A 22,784-nucleotide genomic window follows, 5' to 3' on the forward strand; every position below is an offset into this window, starting at 1 on the left:
GAAATTCTGCTCAGGGCTAACAATCCTGACTGGTGAAACAACATTGTTATGGAAGCAGCAGTGAAGAATTCTTCTACATCTGAATGTGATGGTATTCCTGAGTCTCCACCCAGAACTTGCATGACTGACAGTAGTAGAAACTGATCAACTGACATGATGAAGGAAGCCCTGAACGCCACCAGAGATGGAGGACCTTCATTGCTGCCCTAAACACCAGTGGCATGACGGGCAGCAGAGACAATAGTAGTATTTAAGAAGTACTTGGACAGGTATATGTAGAGGTGGAACTTGGAGGGATATGGTCAAAACACAGGAAATTGGGACTACCTGAATGGACCACATGCTCAGCATAGACTAGTTGGGCCGAAAGGCTTGTATCTATGATATAATGCTCTATGACTCTAAGGAGCTGATGGATCTGGGTGATACTTCCCGAATACCCATACAGAGTCCCTGCAGTGCACGTGGGGTTAAAAATATCTTGTCCCCACACAAGAATGGGCTTGCGCAGGGGATGCTTTTGTGGGCATGATAATTGAAGAAAATATCAGTACCTTCCAGTGTAAAGGGAGAATAACAAAACACATCCCAGATATAGCAAAGCATTACAATGAGCTGTTTTTGCATTAGCAATAAGGTAGGCATTGACCTCAATAACACAGATGGCAAAAACTAGTAGACACTGCGCACTCGTTAGAACGCTTGCCCTCGAGAGGCAATGCATATCTGCATCTGCTAATGAGATGCCTGATGCAGTGCCTGCCCCACATCGCTTGCAAAGAATGTAACCTAGGAAAGGATGGGAGACAAGCCCACATTCCCTTAAAGTGTTGGCGCTGAGCTCCTTATAATGAGAGGGTGTAGAGTGGAGAGCGACCCAGCTGCTAAGGCTCATTACATCCTTTGTGTGTTACGAGCAGGAGCGGTGTATAGTGGAACAAGGAACAGCAAGGCTGAAACTTCACCATTAAAGGGGAAACACCTGCCAATCACTCATTAGGAGTAGCGATTCAGTCGCTAAATGAAGGCACGGAGCGGCAGTCTGCATGCTCCGGCTGCCCTCAATCACGCCATCCCTATTATAGCCAACATTATCTTTGGGTTGGAGTACCTAGTTGTGTGGAAGCTGCTGCGGTAATTGCAATTATGGCTGGACTCCACATTCAGAAGCACCAAGTTCCTTGTTCATGGAGCAAAACTTCTGCTAATTGGATCCATATAATTTTTGAACTACCGCAGCAATCGTAGAGTTTGGAGTTAGTCAAATTTTTAAGACTGGACTTTATTTTTGCTTTCTCTGTTTCACATATAAGGTGGGAGCTTGATACATGGTTGGTTACCCTCTCTCAGGTCCCACCTTAAACTAAGACACCACCTATTCTCTTTCAAGGCAGACTTAAAGGATCCTATGATGCTATTTCTGAGAAATACAAGGGAATTCATTCTTGGATTCACAGAGTCATTCAGCCCAGAAATAGGCCCATTACATTCATGCTGACCATTCTGCACCTTTCTATGTTAATCCCTCTTTCTCTATTGTCCACTCTGACCTTTTACCTCTGCTCACCTGCCTATTATTTCCCCCTGGTGTCCCTCCTCCATCCCTTTCTCCTATGGTCCACTCTCCTTTCCTATCAGATTCCTTCTCCAGCCCTTGGCCTGTCCCACCCATCTGGCTTCACCTATCACCTTTCAACTAGCCTCCTTCTTTCTCCCCGCCTTTTTATTCTGGCATCTTCCCCCTTCCTTCTTAGCCCTGATGAAGAGTCTCGGTCCAAAACATTGACTGTTTGTTCATTTCCATAGATGCTGTCTGACCTGCTGAGTTCCTCCATCATTTTGTGTGTGTTGCTGTACTAATCCCGTTTACCTGCCCCTGGTCTGTAGCCTTCTAGCCTTGATGATTTTAGTTCTCGAATGTTGATAGAGTACCTGCCTCCACCTATTCAGGCAGTACATTCCAGATTACAACCATACTCCTCAAATTTTTCCTTAGATCCCTTGTCAACCTCAGAAGCCTAATCTTAAAACTATAGCTTTATATTCCTCTGCTTTGGCGGAAGAGTTTCCTGGTATCAACCTTATCTAGTCTGCTCATACTTTAGTACTCTTCTATCTGGTCCCATCTCAGCATCTGTGACTCTAAGAAAAACAACTACGGACCAGCTACTCCAATATAGTGAGTGTCTGAGAGAGATGGTGGAAAGACATGCTTGGGAAAGGGAAAGCACAAGTCTGGGAAAGCAGAAAAAAACTCAGACGATGAAGAGAGAGCAGGTATCTGTGAAAGTAAGCAAACCTACTCCCAGGGAGTGGTGGAAGAGTTCAGAGACACCAGTCTGGGAGAGTAGAAGACACAGCCCTCTCAGATGTTTGGATGTCTGGATACTTCTTTGCAGTTTCTTATGTTTGTCCATTGTTGTCATGAATGAGTTGGGATGGACGACCTGCTTCCAATGTGTATGACTCTACGGCTCTATGAACAGGCACAAGTTACAGTATGTGTCTGCTGTTTGGACAATATGCCAACTCTCCATAGCACCATGGCACAGGGAGACATGCAAGTTGGGAGTTGAAAGAGAAATGTAGCAGTCATTGGAGATAGTATTATTCGGGGAATAGACACCATTCCCTGCAGCGTAGGTAAAGGATCCCAAGAGTCGTGCTGACCACACTGTACAGAGTTAGAGATGTCTCTTGTGGGCTAGAGAGGATATTGGATGTTGAAGCAGGAGGAGAAGGATCTATTTGCAAGCAGTAATGATATACAGTAGGCAGGACCAGATAGGAGGTTCTACTGAGGAATATGAACAGATCTGAGCAAAATGGAAGATCAGAACCACAAGAGGAAGTGTTCAAACTGGTAGAGGATAAATAATATTAGAGAAGTAAACAGCTGGCTTGAAGATTGCTGTGGGACAAATGGGTTCTGATTCTTGGGGCATTGGTAATTTTATTGGGGATGAAGAAACAACAACATTGGGATGGGCTTCATCTGAAACATGCTGGGACCAGAGTGAAACTCACAATTTAGATTAGAGACTAAGCTTTCAAATAATGAAGGGGAAATGTAATAAGACGTGAGAGTGCAAAGCGGTAAATGAAAATCAAAGCATGACAGGATGAGGAAAAAAGTACAGCAACGGAGTGCAGCAGAGATTGGAACCAGAGTAAGCAATAAAGGTAAAATGTCAAAGGTTAATCTGTATCCATGCAGTAAATGTTACAAGACATATGAGTTGGCTGCATAAACAGAAATAAATTAACAGCAATTGCAAAGATATGTAGATATTCCAGGGTAGTTGATGTTTCAAAAGAGAAGGCAAGCCAAGGAAGGAGGTGGTCTATTGGTTCATCAAGGATGGTAGGTGTGCGGTGAAATAGAGCCTAGAACATAGATCAGTACTTCATGGGAACGGGCCCTTAGGTCCCCAGTGTCTGTGAGGGCCATGATGCCAGGTTAAATTAAACCCTTCTACCTGCCCATGATCCGAATCCTCCCTCCCTACATATTCATGTGCCTATCTAAAAGCCTCTTGAACACCACTACCATCTCCAAAACCCATTCCGGGCACCTCCCACTGTCTGTGCCAAAAACTTGCATCTCCTTTAAACTTTGCTCTTCTCCCCAAAAACTGTGCTGTCTAGTATTCCACGCTACTACCCAAGGAAACAACTCTGACTGTATATCTATCTATGCCTCTCGTTATATTATACATTTCTGTCAGGTCTCTTCTCGGTCTTTGATGCTCCAGAGGAAAATGGACACTCCAAGTTTTGATGTGGAATAAGTTTGGGTGAAAATAAGGAATAGGCATCCGTTAGTCTCATGAGACCATGGATTTGCGACTTGGAAGGTTTCCAGGGCGCAGGCCTGGGCAAGGCTGTATGGAAGACCAGCAGTTGCCCATGCTGCAAGTCTCCCCTCTCCACACCACCAATGTTGTCCAAGGGAAGGGCATTAGGACCCAGACAGCTTGGCACCTGTGTCGTCGCAGAGCATTGTGTGGTTAAGTGCCTTGCTCAAGGACACAACACGTTGCCTCAGCCAAGGCTTGAACTAGCACCCTTCAAATCACTAGACGAACGCCTTAACCACTTGGCCTTGCTCTAACACAAAAATAAGGAATACCAATGGGTGAAGACATGAGTGAGAGTATTCTTCTGACCAAAAGGTGTTGCCCTCCAATAGGACCAAGCATAAACAGGTAAATATCAAATACAGGTAAGGATAGAATTGCAAATATCAAGTGATTAGATTAATCAAATGGGTAAAGGTACCATGGAAGAGGATTTTGTGAAATGTGTCTGGGAATGTTTCTTAGAGCAGTACTTATCCAGCAACCAAAAATTTCATATTTAGTTGTGTGTAGCGTGGCAAGATTAATAAGAGATCTGGTAATTAAAGAATTTCCAGTAAGTAGTAATGATTGCTTGGTAGATATCCAGATATGGTTTGAGAGAGAACACCTGGGGTCAAGAAACAATGTTGCCAACATGTGTAAGGGCAATTAAAAAGTGGACTGGGAAAATAGGCCAAAGGACAGGTCAGAAATGAACAGTGGTGGATATTTAACAAGCTATTTCATAACACAACAAAGTTTATACATTCAGAAAGAGGGATTGCATGAGAAAATTGAACTATCCATGGCTTACACAGGAAGTCAAGGAAAGTAGTTAACAATCATGTTGAGAACATGTAACTAGAAGAGTGTCCCAAGGATTTCCCCTCAGTTATTTGTATTAATGACTTACAGGAGAAGGGGGTAGTGTATCGTAACCAAGTCTACAGATGTCCAAAGAACACACTGCAATGTCAGGACTCTACAATTGAATATGCTGAATGAGAGGGCAAAAGTATAAAGAATGCAGTTTAGTGTACTCTGTGAGATCATGTACGTTGAAAGGGGACTCAAAAAGACAAAAGTGATGAGAAACTGCAAATTAGAGAAGTTAGCTTGCAAATGAAGCAAGTAAGTAAAAAAGACAATCTTTTCTTCATTGACGGGAGGGTGGAGTTTGTGAACAGGTAGGTATTGTACAGGGAAGTGCTGAAGCTTCACCTGAATATTGTGTACAGTGGAAAGATATGCTCATATCGGAGACAGACCAGAAAAGATTAATTTGGTTAATCCTCGGAATGAGAAGGTTGTCCTATCATTTTTAGATAATAAATATTAGACCTGTATTCTTTGGAATCTAGAAAACTGAAGGGTTATCTTATTGAAAATTACAGGATCTTCAGGAGCCATCACAAGGGACAAAGTATTAATATCTGGGGTGGCATGGTAGTGTAGTGGTTAGCACAATATTTTACAGTACCAGTAACTCGAGTTCAATTCCCACTGCTGCCTGTAAGGAATGTGTATGTTCTCCCCATGACCGTGTTAGTTTCATCTGGGTACTCTGTTTTCCTCCCACAGCCCAAAGACCTATGTGCAGGTCCAGTTGGTTCAAAGACCTATGTGGAGGCCCAGTTGGTCCAAAGACCTATGTGCAGGTCCAGTTGGTCCAAAGACCTATGTGTAGGTCCAGTTGGCCCAAAGACCTATGTGTAGGCCCAGTTGGCCCAAAGACCTATTTGTAGGTCCAGTTGGTCCAAAGACCTGTGTGTAGGTCCAGTTGGTCCAAAGACCTGTGTGTAGGTCCAGTTGGCCCAAAGACCTATGTGTAGGTCCAGTTGGCCCAAAGGCCTATGTGTAGGTCCAGTTGGTAGGTTAATTGGTCCAGTGATTAGGCTAGGAATACAAATCAGGAGACTGCTGGACAGCAGGGCTTGAAGGACGGAAGGACCTATTCTGCACTGGTTCTCGATAAATAAATAAATAAATATTTCATCCAGCTGAAAAGTTTGCAGCAAGGGGCCATGGTTACAATATAAGAGGTGCTGTCCTTTAAAACATGATGCCTAGGAATTTATTCTCGTAAAGGATGATGATCTGTGGAACATTCCAGCACGAATGTTGTAGATGCTGGACCACTGGAGGGAGTTAAAATGGAGTTGATGTGTAAAAGATTAGATAATTGAGGCAATTTGTAACTGGCACAGGAGAAGGGTTAAAGTCTGAAGAAGATAAGTCATGCTGATATCGAATAGTGAGGTGGGTCAAAGTGGTCGAGTGGTCTACACTTGCTCTTAACGTGTTCTCCTCTGTGTTTCAAATACTCTAAACATGTATATGCTTTGTGCAGATCACTGCAGATCCTTTGATTGATGTCTCATTGGCAATCCTCGCGTAATAATTCCTGGATTTTGTTTCAAAGCAACAAAAAATCTGCTGGAGGAATGCAGTGGATCAAATCCCTGCATCTGGACAGATTGTTGCTCCAGATTCCAGCATCTGCAGTTTCTTGTGTCTCCTAATTTTTTTGGATACTGAGGTAGTGGTTTGCATCAAATACCTAAGTTAGGTCAGTGCATTGTGTGACTTGTGACATTATCAGAAGTATGAGTGATGCTGAGAAATATTAGATGTATTAGGAGGAATTGCGTACAGAAGGTTCAATATCCCGATGGATGCAATTTCAAAGAGAAATGGTGATTAGTCCAAACTACCCTGGGTTAAAATACTTCTGTATACAATTTGCATATGAGAACTAGGTTCCGATGGATACAATTTCTAGGTTGATAATACTGATTATTTATATTCTCAGAACTTTTGTGAACTTTTTTCAACCAAAGGTCTACATTTTATCCTTCCACAATTCTTACGGAGATTCTGCTTGCCCGCTGTTGTATATAACATGCAGCTGCTAAGTCTCTGAGCCATTGGTGAAGTTGCCCTGTCTGACAGAGGGTGAAGTCATGGTAGTACAGAGCTAGCCAAAGGAGGACGAGGAGTGAGGGTGGTCTGAGATCTGGGAACTTTCTGGATGTGATTCAGAGTCTTCATAACAGTCTGTGGGCCCTGGATCTCTGGTAGTGACTGCCAAGGTAGTGTGAGGGGAAATGCCCTCAGATCCAAAGTGTATACCTGACTCAACACCACTGCTGCATCTCACTCTCTGGTCATGAAGTTCTCATGATTAGCCGGATAGAAACGATCCCAGCACCCAGATACTAGAAACTGAACAGTCCAGTGCCTGTGCAAGTGTTTCTCAAGCCAGTTAGTTTCTGTAGGCAGAAATACAGATGGGGTGTATGGTGTGAGGAGTAGAGAAGGGATTAGGATGGAACAGACATCCACCACCACTGCATGTTCCAGAGCAGTGACACTGTGACATCTCCCTTGAGTTGATATAGGAACAATGGGCTGAAAGGCCTGATTCAAAATGGCCATGGCTGTGGTGTATTATGCATCTACAGTGTGTTCAATTCTGCCTGTAGATTAATTTATTCACAAGAATCATCACATTGGACAAGTGGGTATTGAGTTGATGGAAGGCTTATGTATATGCAAACGTGTTGGATGTGTGTGGGTACAATTTTCCATGTGGATAGGTGTAAATGAATATATGCAATTGTCTGTGTGTGTGCAGGAGCACGTGTGAGTGCCAGTGATTGTGAGTGTGGGTCTGTGTTGATTGTGTATTCAGGTGAAGGCATATTTGTGAACATGGAGCTTGTGTGTGTATATGATGGTATGTAAGGTGGATATGATTATGCATGTGAGCATATGTGTCAGTGTGTGTGTGGATTGCAGTGTGTATATGTATGTATGGGTGAGGAGTGAGAATGTGTGTGTGTGATTTTGTGGATGTAGGTATATCAACGTATGTATGACAAAGGGGTGGTTGAAAGTCTGTGTGTGTGAGTGCATGTGTGTCTGAGGAAAGGGGTGTTTGAAAGTGGTTGTCAAACCAGTAGAAATTACCCCGATACATGGCGAGCTCTGGACTATGCGAAGAAGACCCTTGAGAGATAACACCAGCACTCTGTCTGCAAAATCCTCCATATCCATTGGCAGAATGTAACCCAGGAACAGGTCCCGCCCCAAGGCCCGCAGTCACTTTCGGTCATTTCATTCCCTGGCTCAGACGATGCTGGCCACCAGACATCCCTCCCCACCACACCATTTGTAGCTCCGACTGGGCATGGCAAGACTGAACCAGGCAAACAGAGTAGATTAAGCGGGTGCTCAAAGCCTTCTTTAATCCTCTGTAACTTGTGTGTGTGACTGTATGAGCTTGAGTGTATGTGTGTGTGTACGTAAGTCTGTTTGCATTTGATGCTGAGTGTGTGTATCTGTCTGGCTATGTTTGTGATACTACATGAGTGTGTGCTGGTGTGTTTACAGAGGCGCATGTGTGAGAGAGAGTTTGTGAATGATGATGAGTGTGTTTTGTGAGTTTATATCTCTAGATGTCTGGATGAGTTTGCAATTGTATATGCATTTGAGTGTGTGTACCTAGCTACCTGCCTGTGATGATGCCACAAGAGAGCTTTCATTACACTTATAACTCAGTGCACTTGTGCACAACAATAAACTCGACTTGACTTGAGTTTGTATTGGTGTGTGTGTGTGTCTGTGTGTGGATGAGAATGTGAAAGTATGTATATGTATATACATGCACTTCAGAAAGTGTGCATCTGTGTGCGTGTGTGTCTATGGATATATGAGTTTCTATGCAGGTGTCTGCACAGGCACATGAAAACACACTCACAAACACACACACACACACACACACACACACACACACACACACAAACATTAATGCAATCACATTATTGATTAAAATCTTACATTGATTATGTACAAATGTTCATGTGGATGTGAAGTGTACACGAGGAAGTGAAGAACATAGTGGGCACTTTATTAGGTAGCTCATGAAGTCAAGTTCATTGTCATGTGCACAAGTGCATAAATACAATGAAATCTTGCTTGCTACCTATTAAAGTGGCCACTGAGTGTAGTTTCTTGGCCTTCTGTTGCCGTAGCAAATCCACTTCAAGGTTTGATGTGTTGTGCATTCACAGATGCTCTTCTGCACACCACTGTTGCGATTCGTGGTTGAGATACTGCCGCTCTCCTGTCCCCTTGATCCAGTCTGGCCATTCTCCTCTGATCTCTTTCATTAACAAAGCATTTTCACCCACAAAACTGCTGCTCACTGGATGTTTTTCACACCATTCTCATAAACTCCTGTGTGTTACTGTAGTGTGTGAAAATCCCAGGGGATCAGCAGTTTCTGAGATACTCAAACCACCCTGCCTGGCACCAACAATCATTCCATGGTCAAAGTCATGAAGATCACATTTCTTCCCCATTCGGATGTTTGGTCTGATCAACAACTGAACTCTTGACCATGCCTGTATGTTTTTATATATTGGGTGCTACCACATGATTGGCTGATTATATATTTGCATTAACTAGCAGGCGTACAGGTATATCTAATAAAGTGGCCACTGTGTCTGCCAATGTAAGTGTATGTGCAATTATGTGAATGTACCTCTATGTATGGCAATGTAATTGTGTTGGTGGGGTGTGAAGGTCTTTAAGTCTGAATCAGTGTGCGGGTGCCTATGACAATGTGAAGCTTGCATATTTATGAGGATGTATGTACTTGAACATGTATAAAATAACCTTGTGTGTGTGTGCATTTCAGGAGTGAGAGCAAGGGTGTCTAAGTGTATCTATATCCGCATCACATGGTTATATTCATATGTGTATATACTGCAACACACACAAAATGCTGGAGGAACTCAGCAGGCCAGGCAGCATCTGTGGAAAAGAGTAGAGTCAACACTTCGGGCCGAGACCCTTCATTAGGTCCTGATGAAGGGTCTCGGCCTGAAGTGTCGTCTGTACTCTTTCCATAGATGCGCCTGGCCTGCTGAGTTCCTCCAGCATTTTGTATGTGTTGCTTAGACTTCCAGCATCTGCAGATTTTCTCTTGTTTGTGTTTATGTTGGTTTGTTTGTGTGAATGTACATGCCCGAGTGTGTGTGTGATTACATGTGTGAATATCCATGTGAATGTTGGGGTATGGGAGTGTGTGTGTGTGTGAGTGTGTGTGTGTGTGTGTGTGTGTGTGTGTGTGTGTGTGTGAGAGCGTGAGTGAGTGTGTGTGTGTGTGTGTGTGTGTGTACATGTGTGTGGTGTGTGTGTGTGTGTGTGTGTGTGTGTGTGTGTGTGTGTGTGTGTGTGTTTGGGGGGGGTGTGAGGGCAGGTACTGACGGTACATTGAGATGGCACTGAGCCGACACAATTCAGATCACTTATAGAAATTAAAGCAATTTCACTGTCTGTGCTTATTATGGCAATAATTTAATTTGGATTGCTTTTAGCTAATTAGCACTTCTAATTAATTCGTTGACATCACAATTAAGATGTCTGTTTGAAATTGGTGTCTCCTGATAATCAGGATGAGGAGTCTGATGCTTGCGAGCAGATCGCGTGAGAAAGAGACTAGAAAAAAACTGAATAATAAAACTACAGCGGTTAATGAACTTCTGTCAGTTGTGGTGATGAGATCAGGTTGTCACTTTGGGATGTTTATGTACAGCAAGTGGCTCAGTTGTAAGATTTCTGATTAGTGTTTGTGGAGATAAAATAAAGAGAAATTTCTTTGCAGTGTAAACATGGATAGATTGGCATTTTATTTCCCTTTTGAGAGATAATGCTGGGACTTACTAATCATGTGTCACCCTGTGAAGTCTCATTCCTTTAACTTTCCTGCTACCTGCTGCCTTGTTAACACAGAGCAGAACTTGGTCACAAGTGGAACTTCATAGTGGTCAAATATGTTAATTCCCATTCCTATTCCTGTTCTGACATGTTGGTCCATGGATCTCCTCTTGTGAAAAGATGAGGCCACCCTCAGCTTAGAGGAACACCTTATACTCTGTCTGGATAGCTTCCAGCCAGAAGGCATGAATATCAATTTTCCCTACTGGTAAAAATTTTCCACCCTCCTTCCTTTATTCCTCACTCTGACCTTTTGCCCCCTCACATGTCTATTAGTTCCACCTGGGTCCCCTCTGCCTTCCCTTTCTCCTATGACCCACTCTCCTCTCCTACCAGATTCCTTCTTCTCCAGCCCTTGACCTTTCCCTCCCACCCTCCCTCTCCTCCCCTCACCTTTCTATTCTGGCACCTTACCCCTTCCTTCTCAGTCCTGAAGAAGGGTCTCAGCCTGAAGCGCTGGCTGTTTATTCATTTCCATAGATGCTGCCTGACCTGCTGAGTTCCTCCAGCATTTTGTGTGTGTTGTGTTCCACTAGTCGTTTACCTTCTTGCGTCCCTTTTACCTCATCTTCACCAGGCTGCTTTATCACTCAGTATTTACCATTCCTTTCTAGCTTGGCTGAAGTGCACCCTTCCAATATCAGAATCAGAGTTAAAAATTAATTTAGAAACTATTGCCATTTTTGGGGGAAGAATACTATATTTCCACATCTCACTGGGTGGGAAGGGGGGTAGATGTACTTCCAAACTTCATTCCTGGAGAGTCTGGCCCCAGGTTTCTCACCCTGGTCTCATTAACGTCTCTCCATTCATCCACCAAATTTCCTTAACATACTTTAATCTTCAGCCATTTCATTCCTTAAGGTTACAAATTCAAGGGAAGACAACTATGCATGTAGCATAATTTTCCCTCGTACCATTGTACATAGAATGTAGCGAACATTTGAGAAAATTTCTGCATTTCCAAATTCTTTTTCCTCAAAATATAATTGCTGCTTCTTCCAGCATCTGTTTGTCTTGTGAGACCATGGATTTGCGCCTGGAAAGTCTTCACTCTCCAGGGCACAGGCCTGGACAAGGTTGTATGGAAGACCAGCAGTTGCCCATGCTGCAAGTCTCCCCTCTCCATAACACGAATGTTGTCCAGGGGAAGGGCATTAGGACCCATACAGCTTAGCACCAGTGTTGTCGCAGAGCAATGTGTGATTAAGTGCTTTGCTCAAGGACACAACATGTTCCCTCACTACCTTCAGGTCGCTAGTCCAATGCTTTAACATGCCCACACTTCTTCCAGCATTATACAGCAATAACTACTTGTATCTTTGCATCACCCCTGAAGTTCGCTGACTCATGTCCAAATATGAGCCATCTCATGCCTCAACATGACTTCCTGTTGGAGCATTGCAAGCAAGTTTATTCTGGAAGGTTCTGTAATTGGATGCTCCCAAAGCAATTATATTTTCCCAGGACATTGCATATATGGACAGTCATCCTGGTAAATCAATAACTTACCTTAATCTTTGCTCCTTGTCCTATTACTTTTGACTATTAGCTCATCTCCCCAGTTTGGGGCCCACAAGTGATGACCTGAGTCAAAGGCCTCAGCTGCACCCTGGTCAGCCATGCTGAATCTCGATTTATCACCCACCTGATATTGAAGCATGGCTTGGCTCCTGATTCCAAATTGGGCACTGGCCACGCAAAGAAAGGACTCACTCTGCCTGAAGCCAAGTGCTACTGAAGTTTGCAGTGGGATAGGACTGGAATGGTACTATAGACCTTACCCCAACTGACGTATCTGCCTGAAGCCCCCAACTGATACACTAAAGTCTCCGGTCACTTATCCTTCCCCCTTGGAAATAGAAATGAAAATAACACTCTCTAGGATAATTCTGTAAAACTGTGTATCATTGTTGCAGTCTGGACGCAGAAGAGGGCACAAAGAGGAGTGATCAAAATGGCCAGACTGTCCTTGGACCTGGGAGAGTCATGGAGTGATAGACCTCAGGAACAGACCTTTGGGCTCAACTTGTCCATGATGACTAATGTGCCCATCTAGGATAGTCTGATTTGCCTGTATTGAGCCCGTCTCTCTGAATATTTCCAATTCATGGACTGTCCAAATGCCTTTTAATATTGTTCGTGTATGTGCCTCAACCACTTCCTTGGGCAGCCTGAGAAAAAATTTATGCACATTCACCCTATCTACATCCTTTGAGATTTTATACTCCTCTTGAGGACCACCCCTTAGTCTCATATACACCCGAGGAAAGTTAAAGGCCAGGATCTAAATGGAGTCTTTGAAACCAGGAAAAAGTCCCTTCGCGGGCTGGATGGCCAACCCTGGGAAATGGATTTTAGGTAACTGCCAAAAAGAAAGACTAGAGAACTCAGAATGTTTTCATTTTAAAAGTGAGCTGTAATGATATCAAAAGTAGTTTGGTGTGGAAACAGAATCAGTCATAACTTCCCAAGGGGAGTTGGCTAACTGGAAAGATTAGCAGAGCTGCTGAGAGAGAGGAAGCATGTCCGTGGTGATCCTTTATGTGGCAGGCTTGTGTACAGCCTGCTTGATCTATCCGAAACACTGGTTGACATGACAACATACATTTTACCTTTGAGGCCTATGGGTGTTTTATAAAACTGGAAGCTTGGCCTTGTATAGAGGTACAACATTCTATGTGGTTGACAACTTTAATTCCTCTTAAACTCCTGGGCAAGATATCATGACAACGTTTCTACCTGCCAGAGAGAATACCCGGTCAAGTACTAAAGACCAGTGCTGATCAACTAGCTGGAATATTCACTGAGATCTTTAAACTCTCGCATCTGAGGTACCCACCTGCTTCAAACAGGCTTCACTTATATTGGTGCCTAAGAAGAAGGTGGCAACCTGCCTCAATGACTATCATCCAGTAGCACTTACATCCACAGTGATGAAGGGTTTTGTGAGGTTAATGAAGCAACATATCAACTCCTGCCTGGGAAGTGACTTAGATCAGCTTCAACTTGTCTACAGGCACAACAGGTCCATCGCAGATGTAATGATGCAGCTCTATAAAACTCTGGTTAGGCCTCAATTGGAGTACCGTGTCCAGTTCTGGTCACCTCACTATAGGAAGGATGTGGAAGCATTGGAAAGGGTACAGAGGAGATTTACCAGGATGCTGCCTGGTTTAGAGAGTATGCATTATGATCAGAGATTAAGGGAGCTAGGGCTTTACTCTTTGGAGAGAAGGAGGGTGAGAGGAGACATGATAGAGGTATACAAGATAATAAGAGGAATAGATAGAGTGGATAGCCAGCGCCTCTTCCCCAGGGTACCACTGCTCAATACAAGAAGACATGGCTTTAAGGTAAGGAGTGGAAGTTCAAGGGGGTTATTAGAAGAAGATTTTTTACTCAGAGAGTGGTTGGTGCGTGGAATGTGCTGCCTGAGTCAGTGGTGGAGGCAGATACACTAGTGAAGTTTAAGAGACTACTGGACAGGTATATGGAGGAATTTAAGGTGGGGGCTTATATGGGAGGCAGGATTTGAGGGTTGGCACAACATTGTGGGCCGAAGGGCCTGTACTGTGCTGTACTATTCTATGTTCTATGTTCTACATTCTAGATGCCACCTCATTGGCTCTTCGCTCAACTATGGAACATCTGGACAGCAAAGATGCATACATCAGGATGCTCTTTATCGACTACAGCTCTGCAATGAATACTATCATTCCCTCAAAACTAATCAAAAGACTTTTGCCTCAATACCTCCTTATACAATTGGCTCTTTGATTTCCTCACAGTCAGTTCGGATTGGCAAAAACATCTCCTGCACAATCACTATCAGCACAGGTGAGCCACAAGGCTGTGTGTTTAATCCCCTGCCCTACTCCCTTTACACTGATGACTATGTGGTTAAGTACGGCTGCAATGCTATATTCAAGTTTGCTGATGACACAACTGCCATAGGCCAAGTCATAGGCGTTGATGAATCAGTGTTTAGGAGGTAGACTGAAAATCTGGCTGAGTGGTGCCGTAACAATAACCTCTTACTCATGCCAGCAAGACCGAAGAGCTGAGTATCGACTTCAGGAGGAGGAAACCAGAGGTCCATGAGCCAGTCTTCATTGGAGGATCAGAGGTGCAGAGGGTCAGCAACTTTTAATTCCTCGATGTTATAAGTTAGGAGGACCTGCCTTGGGCCCAGCATGTGTGCAATTACGAAGAAAGCACAGCATGCCCTTACTTTCTTAGGAGTTTGTGGAGATTCAGCATGACATCTAAAACTTTGACAAACTTCTATACAGTAGATGTGCAGTGAAGAGTATATTGACTGGCTGCATCACAGCCTGTTATGGAAACACCAATGCTCTTGAATGGAAATTCCTACAAAAGGTACTGGAGACAACCCAGTCCATCACGAGTAAAGTTCTCCCCACCAGCGAGCACATCTACACAAAATATTGTCACAAAAAGAAAGCAGCATCCATCATCAAGGACCCCTACCACTGAGGTCATGTTCTTTTCTCACTGCTGCCATCGGGGAGGTGGTACAGGAGCCTTGGGATTCACACCACCAGTTCAGGAACAGTTATGACCCTTTAATCATCAGGCTCTTGAACCAAATGGGATAACTTCATTCAACTCCTCTTGCCCCATTGTTGAAATGTTCCCACAACCTACAGACTCACTTTCAAGGACTCTTCATCTCATGTTATCAAAATTTATTGCTTTCTTATTTATTTTATTTTTCTCTTTTGTATTTGCAGTTTGTTGTCTTTTACACATTGGTTGAATGCACAAGTTTTTGAAATTTGAACCTGGTAGACAGTCCCACCACCTCTCACCCATCACCTCAATCCCCCACTTTTCACCACCCACATTAAGTCCCTCTTCATATTTTCCTTCTCCTCCTCTATCATAACCTATAACCATGTTCTCTTTCATGAATTCCAAAACCATGAGCTCTAAATCTCTCCTTATCTGTGGCACTAATTTTCCTAGTGCCTGTGCCTTCAGTTATCCCCTGACCCTTGGTGTTTTCCAATTCCTTGACTCTCTATCTTATCACTAGACCATACGATCATCAGAATTAGGCTATTCAGTCCATCAAGTTTGCTCCACCATTCAATCATGGCTGATTTTTTTCAACCCTGTTCCCCCTGTAATTTTTACCCCCCCATCTTAGCAATAATGAACTTAACCACCTCTGCCTTAAATACATACAATGACTTGGCCATGGGCACCCTGTGTGGTAGTCAATTCTATAGATTCACTACCCTCTGGAGAAGAAATTCATCTCAGTTTTAAAGGTAAGTCCCTTTATTCTGGGACAAACCTTAGATCCTAGACACTCCTACAAATGGGAAAATGCTTTCTATGTCCACTCTGTCTGTCCAGGCATTTCAGTAAGGATCATAATTCTCCCCTCATCCTCATGACCCCATTGAGTACAGGCTCAGAGATATCAAATGCTCTTCATATACCGTGGACCTATAGACAAGAAGAAACCAAACCGACAGTCTCTTACCTCTGCAAATTTGATCTTGGAGTTTTGCTTCAGTTCTCACTGTGGGCATTAGTTATCCTTGTCAGTATCACAAAACAAAAGCCTGTAATTGTGTTATTTGGATCCAAAGGAGTACCAGGATACACTGTTGCAGTAAAATTATTTTGCAGATGACAGAAATTCAGTGAGAAAGTGTTGTGTAGAGAGACCTACTTGTGTATGTGGCTACACATCTGGCAATGATAATGTACTGCTGCATGAATTGTCTTGCGTTAAGAATATAATTGTGCTTCTGTTACGTTAATGAATTCTATTCAGTTATAATGGTCCACCCCGTATGTCTTTGGTATGCTTGGGTAAATAGTGTGGGAAATGTAGATCAGAAACTAGTTAAACCATGACGGTGGCTTACAGGAGCACTAGTAAAAGGCAAGTGTGAGACTGTCTGTTCTTTGATCAGTGGGGTTCCTGTCCCATGCAGAAAGTCTGGTGTAAGATTCTCCAACACTATCCATATGCATGGAGTCTCTTCCTGATGTGTGCAAAGGTCTCTTTATTGGACAGTGTGGTCTTTCCGTTCCGACCAGATGAGCTGCAATGGACAATGGATAGTTGAAGTCAAAGACTCGGTCGAATTTATTACCATATGCCCAAGTGCACGTATGCACAGGTGAAATGAAAAGCTTACCTGCAGCAGCAGCACTGGTTCACAACATCGTTTTGGCAGCTTTCACAAGAAGAGCATATACATCATTTCTACAAGAAAATATGAAGTAAAGTCCATCTGAATGGTCATTGTTTTCCAAAATTGTAGTGATTAAGTCTGTGCCATTTGGTTCAAGAACCGAGTTGTTAAATGGAGGTATCTACTCTAGAACCTGGTGGTGTGGGGCTTCAGGCTTCAGTAACTCTGACTGGATGGTAGTTGCAAGAAGATGCCATGGCCTGGATGGTGGGAGTCTTTGATCAGAGATGTTGCCTACTTGAGGCATCACCTCATGTAGATACTAGCAGGGTCGGGAAGGAATGTGCCTGTGGTGTTCTGCTCTCTGCTATAGCTTTTGTTCCTCTGCATTCAGATTGTTGTATCAGACCATGATGCAACCAGTCAGGATACATTTAATAGCACATGTGTAGAAAGTTTTAAAAATGTTTATTAAGATACGTGTGGAATAGCTCCTCCGGCCCTTTGAGATGTGCCACCCAGCCCTATCCCCTGATTTCATACTAGCCTGATCACGGGACAATTCACAATGACCAATTAACCTGCCAACTAGTGCGTCTTTAAACTGTGGGAGGAAACTGGAGCACCCGGAGGAAACCCATGCAGTCACGGAGAGAACGTACAAACTCCTTACAGGCAGCGATGGGAATTGAACCCAGGTCGCCCATACTGTAAAGTGATGTGCTGACCACTATGCTACCATGCTGCCTTGTGCAGACTACCCTATTTTATTCAAAAGAATACGTCTCAGTGCCTGGTGGCAGATCACAGAATGGTTATCGATTAGAAGGTTCACATTTGGCTCATTAATTCTGTACTGGCTCTATTCAACACCAATCTGACCAATCCCCCATACTGCCTCTACCACTTTTGCTAGCCCTGTGCACTCTTTTCTTACAGATAATTACCGAGATCACTTTGGAATGCCATGACTGAATCTGTCTCCACCCTTCACCCCAGAAGGATATTCTAGACTCCAACCACACACTGTGTTGAAAAGGGTTTCTCTCATGCCACTCTCCATCCTTTTCTCTAGTCATATTCATTCTATGTTCCCTGCTTTATGACTTCCTGCCAATAGAAATAATTTCTCCCTGCTCACCCTGTATCCATCAAGGCTTTAACCCCGCCCCCCCCCAAAGAAGATCCCCTTGAAACATTCTCTTTTTCCATGGAAAACAACTCTAGCCTCTCCAACATATACACAGTGCTAAAATGCCTCAAATCTGTAATGACTTTGGCAAATTACTTCTGCACCCTTGTCGAAGCCTTCGCACTTTTCTCGGTGTGTTGTCCAGAAATAGACACAGTGCTTCAGTCGTGGCAGAGTCGAAGTCTCATAATGGCTCATCATGACTCCTTGCTCTTGCACTGACTCTGAGTGTATTTAAACTATTTCCTCAGCCTGCCCTCTGCACAAATATCTCTGCTTTTTATATGCCTCCTTTAGAATTGTGTCTCTGGTTTCTTGTGTTCGGTACAACTGATGTGCAGGACCAATGTTAGGTCAGTATCACGATCTGAGAGCTCAAGGCCCATCCCTGTGACTGTGTGGGATTTCCTCTGGCACTCTGGGTGTTTCTCACATCTCAAAGAAGGCTGTGGGTTACTGGTTAATTGGCTACTGTAAGTTTTCTCGTAGTACAGTATAGGTAACCGGCAAAAGAATCAAAAGGGAGCTGATGGCGAATGAGCTGCAGTGGTACAGAGAAATAGGAGAGTGGGAACTAGCAGAGCAAATGGCCTCAGTCTGTGCCTTGATAAGTATCAGGTGGCAGCAGCACTCCATTCAAAATTGTTCAACTGTTGGAGTTTCTGCAGTTAACAAGCCTCCAGTGCACAGCAGGATTTCATCTGTGATAACAAGCCAGTGAAGCAAGCATAAGCATGTGACTCTCAGTGTGTGTACACTGAGAGCACAGAGAGGGCAGCTAAAGTTGTGCTGTGTGCTCGTGGAGTAATGGCACATGAAACATGGAGCTGAGGGAGGGAATTTGCAGCAGCTTTGTCTCTAATCTGTTTATTCTTTTCCATTGATGTTGCCTGGCCTGCTGCGTTCTTCTTGCACTTTGTGTGTTATCTCATCTTTTTCACTTCTGCTTAAAGATCATCAGCCTGATAAGTCAACGCTAGTTCCAGAAAATAACAGGAAAACTCAGCTGTTCAGGTAGCATCCATGAAGAGAGATGCACAGTTATTGGATCAGCTCACTAATTCGTGGGAGAGTTAGAAATGAAACAAGTTTTAAGTTGCAGAGATAGGGAAGGGATGGAGAAAACAAGGAATGTCTATGATAAGGTGGAGACCCAAAGAGATGGAATGACAGAAGTGGTGGTGGTACTAGCTGAGAGGTTGGTAAAGTCTGGTCAATCATTGTTAAACTGTCTGAATAAACAGAAGATAATCTATCAGTTTACACTAATAATACTTGGTCATTTAATTTCTCGTGGTCTCCACCCTTTCACAGAAATTCCATTTGATCTCTCCATCCCTCCCCCTGTGACTTAAATCACATTGGTCTTCTAGCAGTTCTTATCTTTGACCTGAAAGTCACTATTTTTATTTATCCTTGTTCTTATTTCCACTTGAAACTTATTTTTTGATGCTTATTTGTAAAAGTAAATTAATCAAAACAGCTGTTTGTTCTATGAACCCAGTCATTCCTGGAAATAAAATCTTCACAGTTGCTGGGACAAATTTCCAGAGTAACTAAACATTCACCGGGAGCTTGTCCAACCTTACCCCATATCCACTTTATTCAGGCTGAGTACAGACATACTACATTAAACAGGCAGGGTGATGTGAAGGACTTTTAGTTCTATTTGAATTCCTTGTTTCCTGGTGCTTAGTGTAAATGTAGCAAGTTCCCAGCACTAACTCACTCCACTTTAGATGGAACTGTTTTCTTTTCCAGCCTAATAGAGTCTTTTCATCAAGCAAGTACAGCTGCACCCCAGTCAATGAGAGAATTCTCCGAGTGTCATCTTTAAACTGGATAAAACCCATCGCACAGTGACAGAAAACCAAATGCATGGGAAGTCTTCCACTAGTTGACCGGACAAATAGATACTTAGTCAGCAGTGATGAAGAATATTTTTATATTATAAAGAACAGAAGTAACAGTTTGGTATGCCCATGGCACTGGTTCCGCATGTAATCCATGACTTTTTCAGCTCATTCAGGTTTGTAACTGCAATTTTCCTGCCATTCCAATCAATCATTGATTACCCTCCAATGTATGGGCATCTGTCTGCTCCCGTTTCAGTGACGTGCACATGTATCAAAAGGACAGGCAGGTGGGCAGAGGGCGTGGATTGGGCCTGTTGGTGAAAAAGTAAAATCGAGTCCTGAGAAAGAAGTGACATAGGATCAGGAGATGTAGAATCCTTGAGATAGTGTTGAGAAACTGCAAGGGTAAAAAGACTCCAATCAGAATTATATACAAGTCTCCAAACAGTAGCCAGGATGTGGGGTACAAATTACAACAAGTGATAGAAAAGGCATGTAAAGAGGACAATGTTATGATGGTCATGGGAGATTTCCATATGCAGGTAAATTGCAAAAATCAGGTTGGTGCTGCGTTCCAAGAAAAGGAATTTGTAGAATGCATATGAGATGGATTTTTAGAGCAACTTGCAGTTGACTGAGCTAGGGAGAAGGCAATTCTGAAATGGGTGTTATGTGATGAACGACATTTGATTAGAGAACTTAAGGTAAAGGAACCCTTAGGAGACAGTGATCATGATACGACAGAAATCATCAGGTTCAGTTCGCTGCTCCACAACTTTTACTTGGCTCTGAACTGAACTGAAGGTCTGCGGCTTCATGTCTGTGGAAGGACTTTCTTTCCTGGACTTCAGTTCTGAATGCTATTTATTTGCTTTTTATATCTTTTTTTTCTCTATGCACGTAGGATGTTTGTGGATCTTGTTTTTAATGAGTTTCTTTGTTTTGTGGCTGCCTATAAAGACACAAATCTTAGGGTTATATAATGTATACATATTTTGATAATAAATGTGCTTTGAACTTTAAACTTTGACCTAAGCCTGCAGTTTGAGATGGAGAAACTAAAATGGGATGTGTTGGGTATAGCAGTGGAGAAAGGTAACTTCAGAGGCATGAGAGAGGAGCTGGCTAAGGTTGATTGGAAAGGGACACTAGCAAGGATGATGGTTGTGCAGCGATAACAGGAGGTTCTGGGAGTAATTTCAAAGATGCAGGATCAATTCATCGCAAAGATGAATTCAGTTTAAATTTGAATCTATGGCAGAGTCTCAAAAGGCATTTGTGATCCAGTGTGCCTTCTCCTGGATGAGGGGGAGAAGTGTGATGGACAGAACAGATAATAAAGATTCACTTAATTATTTTTTTTATCAACAGTTGAGTAGCAGATGCCTTAACACTTTGGAGTTTAGAAGAACGAGAGGAAATCTCACTTAAGTGTAAAATTCTGAAGAGTTTGATTGGGTAGGTACTAAGAGGATATTTCCCTTCCTTGGAGATTCTCGTAATCAGGCAGGGCCTACTTGTCATCCACAAGGAGGAATTTCTTCTCCCAGTCATGCCTCTTCAGAATTCTTTACCCTGGGAAGAGGTAGATGAAGAGTCATTTGGTCAAAGGGGAGATAGTCTTTGGAATACTGAGGGATCAATGATTATAATGAACAGACAGGAGAGAGAAATTGAGACTAATCATCAGATCAACCATAATCTTCTTTGAAGAGTAGATCTTATCTTCAACGATATCCCATGGGATCTTTTTAAGTTCACCAATTCAAAAGACAGCATACTCAGTGTCTGGAGAGATATTGGAAGAAATCACAATCTCATAACAAAGGGATGTGGATGCAAGACCAACCAGCTGACATACCAGAGAAGGTAAATCAGAAAATGCTTGAACTAATGAGGCAGAAAGAATGATTAGTTAATTTTTGGGCCCATTACCTCAACTCTTTATCCAGTATCTCAGCAGATAGAATGGTGCTGCTTCCTACACTCATATAGAACTTGAAAATGTCATTAGTTTTGCTGCAGTTTCCACACATTCACACAGTCTCCAGCTATTTCCTTCCCGCTCTGGATCTCTGTTTTCACTTCAGAGGAAAGACTTGCTATAACGATCTGTAGTAAAACCACAGACTCCAATCCTAAACATTGAGTGTATGTCTTCAGGATCCTGTACCTACTTCTTGATGGTAGCAGTAAGAAGAGGTGGTGTTGTTTTGAATTTTGAGGCATTGCCTTTTGAAGGTGTCCTCGATGCTGGAGAGGCTAGCTCATGATGGAGCTGTCTGAGTTTGCAACTCTCTGCAGCTTTTTCTGATCCTGCGCCATGGCCCGTCCATACCAGACGGTGATGTGACCAGTTAGAATGCCCTTCATGGTACGTCTGTAGAAGTTTGCAAGAGGCTTTGACATACTGAGTATCCTCAAACTCCTATGAAATATCGCTGCTGTTGTGCTTTCTTTGTAATTACATCAACATGTTGGGCCCAGGATAGATCTTCATAGATGTTGACATCCAGGAAATTGAAACTGCTCACCCTTTCTACTGCTGATCCCTTGGTGAGGACTGGTGTGTGTTTCCTTGATTTCCACTTCCTGAACCCCACAATCAATTCCTTGGTCTTACTGATATTGAGTGCAAGGACGTTGTTTCATCACCACTCAACCAGCTGATCTGTCTCACTTCTTTACGCCCTCTCCTCACCACCTGAAATGATGGCATCAGTAGTTGTGTCATCAGGAAATTTATACTTTGAGCTGTGCCTAGCCGCACAGTCGTGGGTATGGAGAGAGTGGACCAGTGGGCTAAGCACACATACTTGAGGTGTGGCAGTGTTCATTGTCAGCGAAGAGGAGATACTATTTCCAATCTGTACTGACTGTTGATCCTGATGAGGAAGTCAAAAATCCAGTTGCAGAGAGAGGCACA

This window comes from Mobula birostris, chromosome 9 (genome assembly GCF_030028105.1).
Source record: "Mobula birostris isolate sMobBir1 chromosome 9, sMobBir1.hap1, whole genome shotgun sequence".
Classification (NCBI taxonomy): domain Eukaryota; kingdom Metazoa; phylum Chordata; class Chondrichthyes; order Myliobatiformes; family Myliobatidae; genus Mobula; species Mobula birostris.